The following is a 12,842-nucleotide window of genomic DNA, read 5'->3' on the forward strand; positions in this document are numbered from 1 at the left end:
ATGGTAAAAGCGTCAATCAAAAAAAGGATTAAACATACATGTGCATATATTTATATTTATAACTATACCTATAAACAAACCCAAATCTGATCGAGATACTGGGAAAAGAATTTCTGTTTATTTATTTGTACAGTACCATAGAATGTAAGAAAACCTCTTCTGAATCAGGCCACCAACGGCCCCTCCGGCCCAACATCCTGTTCCACAGTGGTCAACCAGATGCTTAATGGGAAACCGCAAGCAGGATTCGAGCACGTGAGCAGCACTCTCTTCCTGTGGCTTCCTGCAACTGATATTGAGAAGCATTCTGCCTCCTACAAGGGAGAGAAAACCTAAGAGGAACCCTGCTGGATCAGGCTGATAGAATCCATCTAGCCCAGCATCCTGTTCTCACCAGATGCCCCAGTGGCAAGACTGCAAGCAGGACCTGAGTGCAACAGCAACACACTCTGCAGTTGTGACTCCTCCCACCAACGTGCATTTGAGAGACATCATCCTGCCTTCAACAGTGCACAACTTGGGACCTGATCTAGGGTGTGGGCCATGAGTACTCTTCACTCTGACAGTCAGATTTGGGTGTCCCATGAGTGAGAACCAAGGCAAGGTCTTTCAAATTTTTGAATTTCAAACCCGACATTTGGCTGCGAGTCCTGAGACACCTGGAAGACCTGCTTCCTGCTTTGCAGGCTCTTCCCCACCTGGCCTAGGAGGGTCAGGCCCTGATTAACTCCAGCTACAAAAGCTGAAGGAGATGGTGCTGGAGGAGACTCTTGAGAGTCCCATGGACTGCAAGAAGATCAAACATATCCATTCTTAAGGAAATCAGCCCTGAGTGCTCACTGGAAGGACAGATCCTGAAGCTGAGGCTCCAATACTTTGGCCACCTCATGAGAAGAGAAGACTCCCTGGAAAAGACCCTGATGTTGGGAAAGATGGAGGGCACAAGGAGAAGGGGACGGCAGAGGACGAGATGGTTGGACAGTGTTCGCGAAGCTACCAGCATGAGTTTGACTAAACTGCAGGAGGCAGTGGAAGACAGAAATGCCTGGCGTGCTCTGGTCCAGGGGGTCACGAAGAGTCAGACACGACTAAACGACTAAACAACAACAACAAAAGCTGAGGCTGCTAAACAGACTCTTTGGTTGGAGTATTGTTGGGGGGGTGTAACTGGGGGCTTTTGTGGCTGTTCTTGCTTTTATTTTTTTGATCTTACTATGATTTATGTGGAATTTGTTCAATTTGGTTGTGTACTTTTTAATGTACTTTATGACTATTTTTGTTAAATTGCAATTATGTACTTTTCCTATTGTAAGCCACCTTGAACATGGTTTTAACTATGGAAAGGTGGTATACAAATAAAATCTGCATGAATATTTGAGTGCAGTTGATTTCCTGACGGCCTCTCAAATAGCATGGAGTTGGTAACATTTTAGCTATCTTCAAGACCCATAAGTTGTTGGCTATCAAATGCTGTCAAGCTCCAACAAAACATATCAAACGCTAAACCCATCAGATGTTTGCTGTCAAATGTGAAGGCCAGGTAGTGCGAACCATACCACGTAAACTCTGGAGTGAACTTAAGAAAACTTGGGGTCTGCAGTCATACTGTCTTCTAAACTGCAGTCCCTGGCAAAGACAAATCACATGTTCAAAATGCTTGGGACATTTTGGGGGGAAAACAACCAAATGTGTCAAATATTCTATTCACCTCTTTGAGTTTTTGAATTAAACAGGAACAAGAATAATATTTCCCTTGCAGTTGAAGAGCGGGGAGTTCAGACGAATTCAGAACCTTGACTTTCAGTGAAAATTACCTTCCTGTGGGTTTATTTTTTCTTTAAGGCTGAGATCAGGGATGGGGAACCTGCAGTAAGAACATTAGAAAAGCCTGCTGGATCAGGCCAGTGGTCCTTCTAGTCCAGTATACTCTTTTCACTGTGGCCAAGCAGGCCCATTATGGGAACCTTGTAAGCAGGACCTGAGTACAAAAGGCTTCTGTCCTCATGTGTTTTCCAGCAACTGGCATGCAAGAACATTGCTGCCTCTTACTGTGAAGCCACACTGCATAGCCATTATGGTCATTGATAGCCTGCTTTGTCAAATCTTCTTTACTCTTTCCCTAAACTGAAAAGTCCCAAATTTTGTTTGGGACCTCCCAGTGAGAGGTCCCAATCATCACCAGCAGACGAGAAAATATTGGGCTTTGGGTGTGACAATAAACATTGGGAGTGGGAGCTTTCCAGACTAGGACTTTAATGCCGTGAATCCAAGTGGTGGATCTGGTCCCATGGAAAGTGCAAAGAGTAGATTCCCACCAGAAGAAGCTAGGAGGCTTCCTAGCAAGGAAACAGAACTGCCAGCAAGGATTATGATATCACCCTAGTGGAATCCCATTCCTGGGACCCCTGCTGATTCCAAGGCTTTTGCTCAGCCAGTGTAGAAAAGCCCCCCCCCCCCGTGAGGTCAAATGTCAGAGGGCAAGAAAGGGGAACATCCAGGAAGCACTTTCAGCAATGAACTAATGATGGGGGGAAAGGAATGTTGGAGCTGAGAATGTCCACCCACAGGAAACTTACACGTCTCCAAATTCGCTTCGAAAAGTCAGGAGTTGAACTTCTCTATCGCACAGAGTGGGGTGGGAGCGGGGGGGGGGTGAAGAAAGAAATCTGTCCACAAAGCTTGACTGGAATATATCCAGATTGAAAACTTTCATCGTCTTAACTGAATGAAAATTTTGAATTGATATGTGAAAGTAAAATCACTATTTTCTCTTGATAATAAAGTTTTGATTTTTCATTTTGAATGATTGATTCACATAATTTGTTCACGCTCAAGCACACATCACTTTGTTTTTTTAGGACCAACCATATTTTTGTGATTGCAAGTTGTTTTAATACTGTTACTAATATTGTGTTTTAGTGCTGTAACCTGTCCTGGAATCTTAGGGTAAAGGGCTGGGAATTAAGAAAACGACAACTACAACAAGTATATTACCTAATGAAGCTTGCTGTGTTCACACCATACATTTAAAGCACAGTGACACCACTGCAAACACACATGACTTACCCCAAAGAATTGTGGGACCTGTGCTTTGAGAGTTGTTAAGAGATAGCAATTCCTTTCACAGAATTACAATTCTCAGATCGGTTGTGCAATCAATCCCTCTTCCCAAGGTACTCTGGGTACTTATTGCCTCTGGCAGTGGAGGGAGAACATAACCCATATGACTAGTAGCCACTGATAGTTTATCCCCCACAACTACTGACCAGTCAGCTTGATGTTGACACCAGGAAAAGCCTAGAACAGATTAAACAGTTGGTCTATGAGCGCTTAGAAAAGGATTTTGTGATTACTAAGACCAAGCATGGGTTTTCCAAAAACAAGTCATGTCATACAAATGTCATTTCTTTTTTTGATAAGAGTTAGAAGCTTGGTAGATCAGGGGAATGCTGTGGACATAGTGTATCTGATTTCAGCAAGGTTGTGCACTTAGGTAACAAGAACCAGTTGCACAAATAAAAGGTGCGGGACACCTGGCTTGCCAGGAGTACATTTGAAAAGGGTCTCGGGATCTTAGTAGACCACAAGATCCCTAGATCCAGGGGGGGCATTATTGGCTTGTTGTTATTTTATTTTGATTATGGATTTATGTGGTTTTATATTCTGATTTTATTTTGTGATCTGCCCTGAGACCTGCGGGTATAGGGAAGTATATAAATTCAATAAATAAATAAATAAGCTGAACATGAGTCAACTGTGTGATGCAGCAGCAAAAAAAGCAAATGCAATTCTAGACTGCAGCAGCAGAAGTATCATGTCCAGATCAAGGAGTAGTACCATACTATTCTGCCTTGCTCAGACCAAACCTGGGGTGCTGTGTCCAGTTCTGGGTGCCACAGTTTAAGACGGATATAGACAAGATGAAAGGTGCACAGAGGATGGCGACCAAGATTATCAGTGGTCTGGAAATCAAGCCTTATGAGGAATGGCTGAGGGAGCTGGGTGCATTTAGCCTCAAAAAGAAAATACTGAGAGGAAATATGATAGCCATCTTCAAATATCTATAAAGATCTGTCACATGGAAGATGGAGCAAGCTTGTTTTCTCCTGCTCCAGAGGGTTGTTTCCAAACCAATGGCTTCAAGTTACAAGAAAGGAGATTCTGACAACACCAGGAAGAACTTTCTGAGGGTAAGAGCTGTTTGACAGCGTAATAGTGTTGGAATCTCCTTCCTTCAATGTTTTTAAGCAGAGACTGGATAGCTATCTATCATGGGTACTTTAGCTGAGATTCCTACATTACAGGGGATTGGACTGGATGACCCTTGGGATCCCTTCCAACTCTACAATTATATGTTTTTAAAGCAATCCATGAACCAGTGTGGGGGTGGAGAGAGATAGACGATAAATAAGAATATTAGAAGAGCCCTGCTGCATCAGACCATCTAGTCCAGCAGCATCCTGTTCTCACTACAGCCATCCAGATGCCCCAGTGAGAAGCCTGCAAGCAGGATGTGAGTTCAACTGCAGCACTCTCCCCACTTGTGACTCCCAGAAGCTGGTATCAAACACCCAGCAATGAAAGTAGAACACAGAAGACCTAAAGAGCCCTGCTGGGTCAGGCCAAATGGACCAATTAAGACCAGCATCCTGTTCTCACCATGGCCAACTACATGCCCAATGGGAAGCCCAAACAATAGTGAGATGAGGGGGCAAAGGTTCAGGGTTCTGACAGGATCCTAAAGTCCTCCCACCTCCTTTCCAAAGCCTAGCCAGCACTTCCACAGCTTTGGGAAGGAGGTAGAAGGGCTCTAGGACCCGGCCAGAGCCTCATGCTTCCCAAAGCCTGGTGCCTGGCAGCGCAAGGGCTGGGGGATGTCAAATGTTGGCCTCGCTCCTCCGCCCCTGCAGCAAGCAACAAGGCAGTGTGCAGCCCGCAGTCAGTACTCTTGAAACCCACTTGGTGCCACCTATCCTGACCTAGAATGTCTCTTCTTGACATGCCCCCATTTCTTCTTAACTTGTAAGGGGCAGGATGACAACACCTTCGCCCACAATTCCAAAATGGTAGAGTTTGCCCTTCCAGCCACTCATTCTGATTACAAAGCCACTCCCTCGGATGTCCAATGAATCTCCAGGCAGGCAAGGGACACATCCCTTTCACCTTTCATCTGGGCTACTTTTGCCTTGGGTCACATCCAGGCCGTACCTTTAAAGCATATTCAAAGCTCTTTTAAAGCACCCTGCTTCCATCACCAATGAATCCTTGGAAAAGTCAAGGACTTTGGGACTCACTTCCACAGGAGGCGGTGATGACTTTTAAAAAGCATGTGTGTTGTTGTTTTTAAAAAAGCTACGGTACTTGGACTAATTTATGGAGGAGAGGGCAATTGATGACTACCAGCCATAATGGCTATGCTCTGCCTGCACAGTTGAGGGGCAGCAGTGCTTCTGAATGTCAGCTGCTGGAAACCACAGAAGCGGAGAGCTGCTCTTGTGCTTGAGGGTTGGTCACTGTGAGAACAGGATGAGGGACCAAATGGGCCATTGGCCTGATCCATCATGTTCTTCTTATGTTCCTAATTCTGCATGTTGGGAACTGTGGCTCTGTGGGAACCACAGTTCCCAGGATTCTTTGGAAGAATATATGTACTTTAAACGTGTGGTGTGCTTGTGACCTCAGGATCTTTTTTTGATAAAACAAACAAACTTCACTTCCTTTTGGAGGGGGGGGGGAATCCTCTGCACATCCTTAGTGAAACCCAGTTCAAGGACCAGCGTTTCGGGAGGGGAGATGGAAAGCACCAAAAGCCTACATTCACACAGCATCTTTTCAATCCTGTGCTCAAACCCCCTGGTCATGAGAGCGGGAGAGGAGGACGGCTGTTTCTCAAAATGCTTCACTGATGTCAGGCAACGTCCCAAAGGCTGAAGGTCCAGAGCAAAAGCCCAGCGCCCGGTCAGCAGTTCTCTTTCCTCCCTGCAAAGCTTCTCCTGTGCCAGCAACTTTTTTCCTTCCAGCCTTTTCTCTCGCGCGCTCTGCAACCGCTTCCCTGGGTTAAAAATAAACTCAAGTTTCTGGGAAGCCGGTTCTTCCCCCTCCCCTTCCCCAGAGCCCCTGAGAATAGATCTCTGCAGCTTTCAAACCCAACAACTCCTCCTCCTCCTCTCTCTCTTTCTCTCCTTCTGTCCCTCCCAACTTCCTTCGACACCCCTCCTCTCCTCCTACTGCGATCTAGCGAATGTGCCTCGGTTTTGGCTTGCCAGTTCGACTGGAAGGGGATTTAACCACTTCAGCACCAAGAAGGACAGGGAGCCCTGGCTCTCCTTAACGGGGCTTGTCCCAGATTTTTCTTTATGGGTGGTGGTGGTGTAGTACTTCCTATGCATCTGCTTAGTACATTTATCTGCTTGATTGACGGTTGCATTTCTATCCCCAACACCACTTTCCTCCCCTCCCCCTCGTTTTATCCATACAATGACCCTGAGAGGTAGGCTGAGAGACAGATACTGACCACCCATGGAGCTTCATGACTGAGTGTGGCTTGAACCAGGATCCCGTGCCTATGCCCTAGTAGTACAGTGGTACCTCGGGTTACAGACGCTTCAGGTTACAGATGCTTCAGGTTACAGACTCGACTAACCCAGAAATAGTACCTCAGGTTAAGAACTTTGCTTCAGGATTAGAACAGAAATCGCACGGTGGTGGCAGCGGGAGGCCCCATTAGCTAAAGTGGTACCTCAGGTTAAGAACAGTTTCAGGTTAAGAAGGGGATGTTGCTGAATTACAGCACCTATCAGCCCCAACCAGTATGGCCAATGGCTAAGGAGGATGAGCTTGTCACTGCTGCTTAGCCTAACTTACCTCGCAGGGTTGTTATGGGGATTAAATGGGGGAGATCCATGTACACCAGCTTGCACCCCCTAGAGGAAAAGGTGGAATATAGATGTAAATATAAATACAGTGGTACCTCGGCTTAAGTACTTAATTCGTTCCGGAGGTCCGTACTTAACCTGAAACTGTTCTTAACCTGAAGCACCACTCTAGCTAATGGGGCCTCCTGCTGCCGCCGCATCACCAGAGCACCATTTCTGTCCTCATCCTGAACCTAAGTTCTTAACCTGAAGCACTATTTCTGGGTTAGCGGAGTCTGTAACCTGAAGCGTATGTAACCCGAGGTACCGCTGTATAAATATACTGTACATTTTTTAAAAATAGTGGGAGAGTGCTGTTGTGTTCAGGTCCTCCTTGTGGGGTATCTGCATTGCCACTGGAGGAAAAGAAGATGCTGGACTAGATAATTGATTATGATGATGATGGTGGTGATGATGATGATGATGATGGTGATGATATAAATTCCTTCCCCATTCTTCCTCCCCCAAGGAGCCCTGGGAGACTAGCATCAAAGTGGTAAAACGTGCTCTTAAAAATAAAACGAACATGTGGAAAACATTTTAAAACAATTATACATTGGCCTGATCCCGATGTGGCTCCTCTCATGTCCTTAATTTTCCTACTTTCCTCAGGTCATGCCTCCCACCACCCATAATCTATGTCCCCCTCAAATGCTTTTGCCTGGCTAGGATGTAAAAATTTATCTTGCTTACTTGGATGGAGTGTGTGTGTGTGTGTGTGTGTGTGTGTGTGTGTGTGTAAACTACTGGAAATTTGTGTACCTGGAGCATAGGATGTGGTACAGAAGTAAGAGGCCCGTCTATATTGCCCCACCCAACACAGGAAACTGACCCCCATAAGGTTGCCTATGTTGGAGTGTGACCCTCCTGCTGAAAACATTTCCCTGCCTCCCCCCTGCCCCCGCCTTAAACAGCTGGGAGTCAGAAGCTCTTGTCAAACTACTGCAGAACACCCAGGGTATGGGCGTAGCCAGGATTTATTTTAGGGCGGCAGACTTTATGGGGGGGCGGACCAAGTTTTCTGTGATGCAATTGGTCAGTTAGTTAAGCATTTAGCCCCCACTCAGCCAGGAAGCTCGGTGGGTGACCTTGTTCTTCTCTCAGCCTAACCTACCTCACAGGGTTGTTGTGAGAGGGAGAGATCCGTGTACACCATCCTGAACTCCTTGGAGGAAGGGTGAGATATACAAATAATATTTATATAAGGTTTTATGCAGTGTAGCATAGGGGTTAGAGTGCCAGACCAGGACCTGGGAGAGAACAGCTTTCAAATACCTGCCCCACACTTAGCTATGAAGCTCACTGGGCATGACCATGAGCCAGTTACAGTAGTACCTTGGTTCTCAAACTTAATACGCTCCAGAAGTCCATTCCAAAACCAAAGCGTTCCAAAACCAAGGCACGTTTTCCTATATAAAGTAATGCAAAATGGATTAATCCGTTCCAGGCTTTTAAAAACAACCCCTAAAACAGCAATTTAACATCAATTTTACTATCTAACGAGATCATTGATCCATAAAATGAAAGCAATAATCAATGTCCTGTACTATAAAATAAATAAGACAGTATTGTAGATGAGGGGGGGGATTTAAAATCTTACCTGCACTAATGATGGGGGGCTTTTATCCATCTCCACAGCCACGCAATCAATCAATCAGTAGCTGAACTGGGTTCCACACAGTCACAAAAACAAATTAACCGAAAAAGCCTCAAAAACAAAAATGCAAAATAAATAGCAAAAACAAAAGTGCCAAACTTAATCTGTTCTGGAAGTCCGTTTGACTTTTGAAATGTTTGAAAACCAAGGCAAAGCTTCTGATTGGTGTAGGTGCCCGGGAAACAATAACTAACAGCCGCATCGGATGTTCGGCTTCTGAAAAAATGTTTGAAAACTTACTTCCGGGTTTTAAGATGTTTGAGAACCAAAGAGTTTGAGTCCCAAGGCGCTTGAGAACCAAGGCACCACTGTACTTACTGTCAGCCTAACCTACCTCATAGGGTTGTTGAGGGGATTAAATGAGGTGGGGGAGAACAGTGTACGCCATCTTGAGCTGCTTGGAGGGGAAAAGTCAGCTATAAACTAAACAATACATAAGTAGAACAACAAATACATCAAACAACGAAACTGCCACTAAGCCAGCAGTGTACATATACTTGCAGCGTTGACGTCAAAGCCATCCTGTTCACCATTAATGAGTTTGTGCAGGTGTATGACATCATCAGGGGTCCTGATAACAGCTTGAAGGATGACTCACACGACGAGACTCTTTAGGCTTCATTGATGTTGGGAAAGAACGAGTCATCAGGGCTTGGCGATGTTGAGAAATCCTGAAGAGGTGCTCAGACAGCAAGCACAGACACAGGCATGACCAGTGCTATTTTTATAGAAAAAGAGGGGCCCTAACTCACAATGAGGACCTCCCTTGTTCTCTTTTAATAGCAATGGCACCCACCTGAGAGGTGCTGGAACTGAGTTCTGGCGAGTACCGGCTGAAAAAAGCCTTGAGCATGCTCTTCCCACTAATCTCAGTAGAACAACCACGTCAGCCTTCAGGACTGACTCTATGCTTGGCTTCATCTTGGCTTGGCCTTAATCAACCCAACACACCTCCTGGTGTCTTTGGATTACAACATCCACCAGCTCCAGACCTAGGAGGTTTCCTTTAGGTATGCCTCTGTCAGTGTGGTCCAGGGATGGGAGACGATTATCTTTTGGTCTGCATTTTAAGTTTAGCCTACCTGTGCTTTCCAAAACAATCAACAACCCAAAATGTGATTCTTCCAAAATCCTCACTTCTCTGAATTTTGCGTGATGTGGTTCCAAATCTCCCCAAAATGTGCGTGAGCGTGAAGCATGCATGGAAATTATTATTAATTTTATTTTTTGTTGTTGCTGACTATCCCACCTTTTTTTCCAGGCAAGGACTCAAGGCAGCTTACACAAATTAAAACAACACAGATAAATATAATGAGCCAAAAACATATAGAAGATCATCATTAAAAAGTAATTAAATTCTAATAGAATTAAAACAAAAAATGCCTATATTCATTAAAATAAACTTTCCAGAAAGAATTGTGTTAGGGGAAATGGTTTGCAAAAGTATGCATGTTAGGGGAAAATTTTCATGCGGAAATGCACACTAAAAGGGTGATGAATTTCTATCAGGACTTTATATCTTTCTATATACATAAAAATGTAAGGTGTCGTCATGCTCTGCAGTTCATGCCAACTGCAGCCTGAGGAACAGCAGGTGTGCTGTGAAGTGCCTCTCCCCTCCTTGAAAAGGGGCTGGGGGAGGAAGGAGGAGCTTGGATGAGCTGTGGGGTGAGGGGAGAGGGAACTATGAGGGATAGTTGAAGGGGGTGTGAGGGGTAAAGGGAGGGAGATTATTCAGGTGCGAGTGTAGGTGCCAAATAAGGATGGAGGATATTGATGGACTCACATCTGGTTTGCATTTCATGAGTGTGCAGCCTTGTGCCGTTATCCACCAGTGTCCTCTAAGAAGCAAGAGGGAAACTTCAAAGAGCACCACAAGGGCCTGCTCCAAAATTAATGGTGCAAGATGCAAATGCTCCTCCCTAAGTTCACTTCAAGGAAGCTAGAAAGCAGAAACAGGTGAGTCAGTTGGTTAGCACATGGCACAGATAACACCAAGGTCACAGGTTCAATCCCCATATAGGCCACCTACATATTCCTGCATTGCAGTGGGTTGGACTAGATGACCCATGGGGTACCTTCCAACTCTACAATGATATGTTTCTATGTTCAAAAGCACTAAATGAGGAGTTATTCCTAGTAGGTGGCTGCAACAATTAAAACTAATTTCACTTAAAAGAATGTCACAAGGGGGGGGGTATGTGTAAATAAAAACAAACAACAACATTTAACTTGCAGAGAGGGCAGTGTGATGTAGTGGTCATCACAGAGCTGCATCTGTGAAGGGCTGGAGTTCCTACATGTGAATGTAGAAAGCTGCCTTTATGTCAAGTCAGGAAATTGATCTATCTAGCTCAGTATTACCTCCACTGACTGACAGCCGCTCTCCAAGTTTTCATACAGGGAGTCTACCTGGAGATGTCATTGGGAATTGAATCTCGGACCTTCTGCATGTCAAGCAGATGCTCTGCCTCTGAGCTACAGCCCACCACCTTAAAATGAATTAAGTTTCTAGTCCCCATCTTTCTGAATAAAGTGCTGAATTATTTAGCAACAAAGGAAGCCGCCTTATACCAAATCCAGCCATTTGTCTGTCTAGCTCAGGATTCCCTCTACCCACTGGCAGCGGCTCTCTGGGGGATCACAAAGGGAATCATTCTCAGCCCTACCTGGACTGAACATGGGGCATTCTGCATGCAAAGCATATGCATTGCCACTGAGCCAGGGCCTTTCCCCAACATTACCCCAGGTCAGTCCTACTCAGAATAAACCTACACTGAAATGAATGGCAGCTACTAATTCAGGTCCATTCATTTCAATGGGTCTACTCCGCATAAAAACTAGTTCACACACAAAAACACATTTATTTGATGCAAAGGCCATCTGCATCCAGTTCTACCTTTTTCGTAATCAAGGCTTAGGATGACTAAGGGATTCTTTCTTTCTTTCTTTCTTTCTTTCTTTCTTTCTTTCTTTCCAGTGGGGAAAAAGGAAAGCAGCTGAAAGAGTTGCAAAGCCTTGAGCAACGGGTGTGGGGATGTGAGCGGCTGCAATGACTCACGGATGAAACCAGCTCTGCAGTCAACTTCCTCTTTGCTTTATGTAAGCCTGCTGAATCCACAGTAATTACCTTCCAGCCCCCAGCCCCTTCGCCTTTTGGTTCTGCTTTATCTGTTGCCTGCCTGACAGAAGTTCTGTGCAACTCCTGACAGAAGTGAAAAAGGAACCACACCCTACTCCCCAATTTTTGCAACTATATGGCCTCCAGGCCTGGGCGGACTTTGGTAATCTTTCATAATACACAGGTACCCTGTGTGAGCCCAAAATTTTGCACCTACAAATGGATCTTCTCAATTATTGATCTTCTCGATTTTGTGCCCTGTGTGGCAGAACTGCTGGCACTGCCCTAAATCTATGCTGGCTCATGTAATGTCTCTCTTGTACTAGTTATGCAACCAATTTCCAGTGCAAGATAGACTTTCAAACCCCTAAAATGGAAGGGGAGGCCAGGTAGAGAGGCCGGGAGAGGGGGTACATTTAGCCCCGAGACCCAAGGTTCCCCTCATTTTGTCACACACCACCCTTGGTCACCTAGCAACCATCAAATCATCTCAAAATCCTGCACCCACATAAATTCTAGAGACTTCTCAAGGGCTCCTGAGAACAAGACAGAAAGATGATAGGTGCTATTGCAGAGGAATAAAACTTTTTTAAAAGTGGAGGGTGCCTTATTACTATTAAACAATTATTCATGACTGTTCATGAAACCTAGAATAGCATTAGTCTGCTAAGACCACCCAGATTCTTTTCATGTGTACTACTATTAAGCCAGGTGTCTCCCATCTTATATTGTGTGGCTGGTTATTTTATTCCAGTATATGTATCCAAGCAGTGTGTTCTAGGTCTCCTAGCCACATCAGGGGCTCATAAAGGGAGGGCCAACTTTAATAAAATAGGGAGGGCAGGTATGCCCCACCCCACATAATCAATCACATGATGTGGTACGGGCATACCATTTGAATGGCAATGCCCATCAACTATTTGATATATTTGATATATATTTGATATATGCCCAACCCCCTTGAATATTTTATTAGGAGGCTTGAAGACACCTCGGCCCCTAGGAGATGGCTGCTATGGCATCCACAAGATATGAGGGAGAAGTCGGATTCAGCACACATTTAAAGATGAACTTCCGTAATCCACATTTATAAATATGAAGTGAAACACGGCTATGCATGATTTCACCATGCCCTTCTCCAGCCAAGTGA

General features: G+C 45.0%; 1 long non-coding RNA gene across 1 annotated transcript; it reads left to right on the plus strand.

The window, feature by feature from the left end:
- Nucleotides 1–9,123: 9,123 nt before the first annotated feature.
- On the plus strand, nt 9,124–12,515 carry LOC309523823. Its single transcript, XR_014215646.1, has 4 exons — nt 9,124–9,393; nt 9,833–9,918; nt 10,379–10,530; nt 11,552–12,515. It is a non-coding gene; the product is annotated as an uncharacterized lncRNA (long non-coding RNA).
- Nucleotides 12,516–12,842: the final 327 nt, after the last annotated feature.

This window comes from Podarcis vaucheri (assembly GCF_965113315.1).
Source record: "Podarcis vaucheri genome assembly, chromosome: Z".
In the NCBI taxonomy this organism is placed as follows: domain Eukaryota; kingdom Metazoa; phylum Chordata; class Lepidosauria; order Squamata; family Lacertidae; genus Podarcis; species Podarcis vaucheri.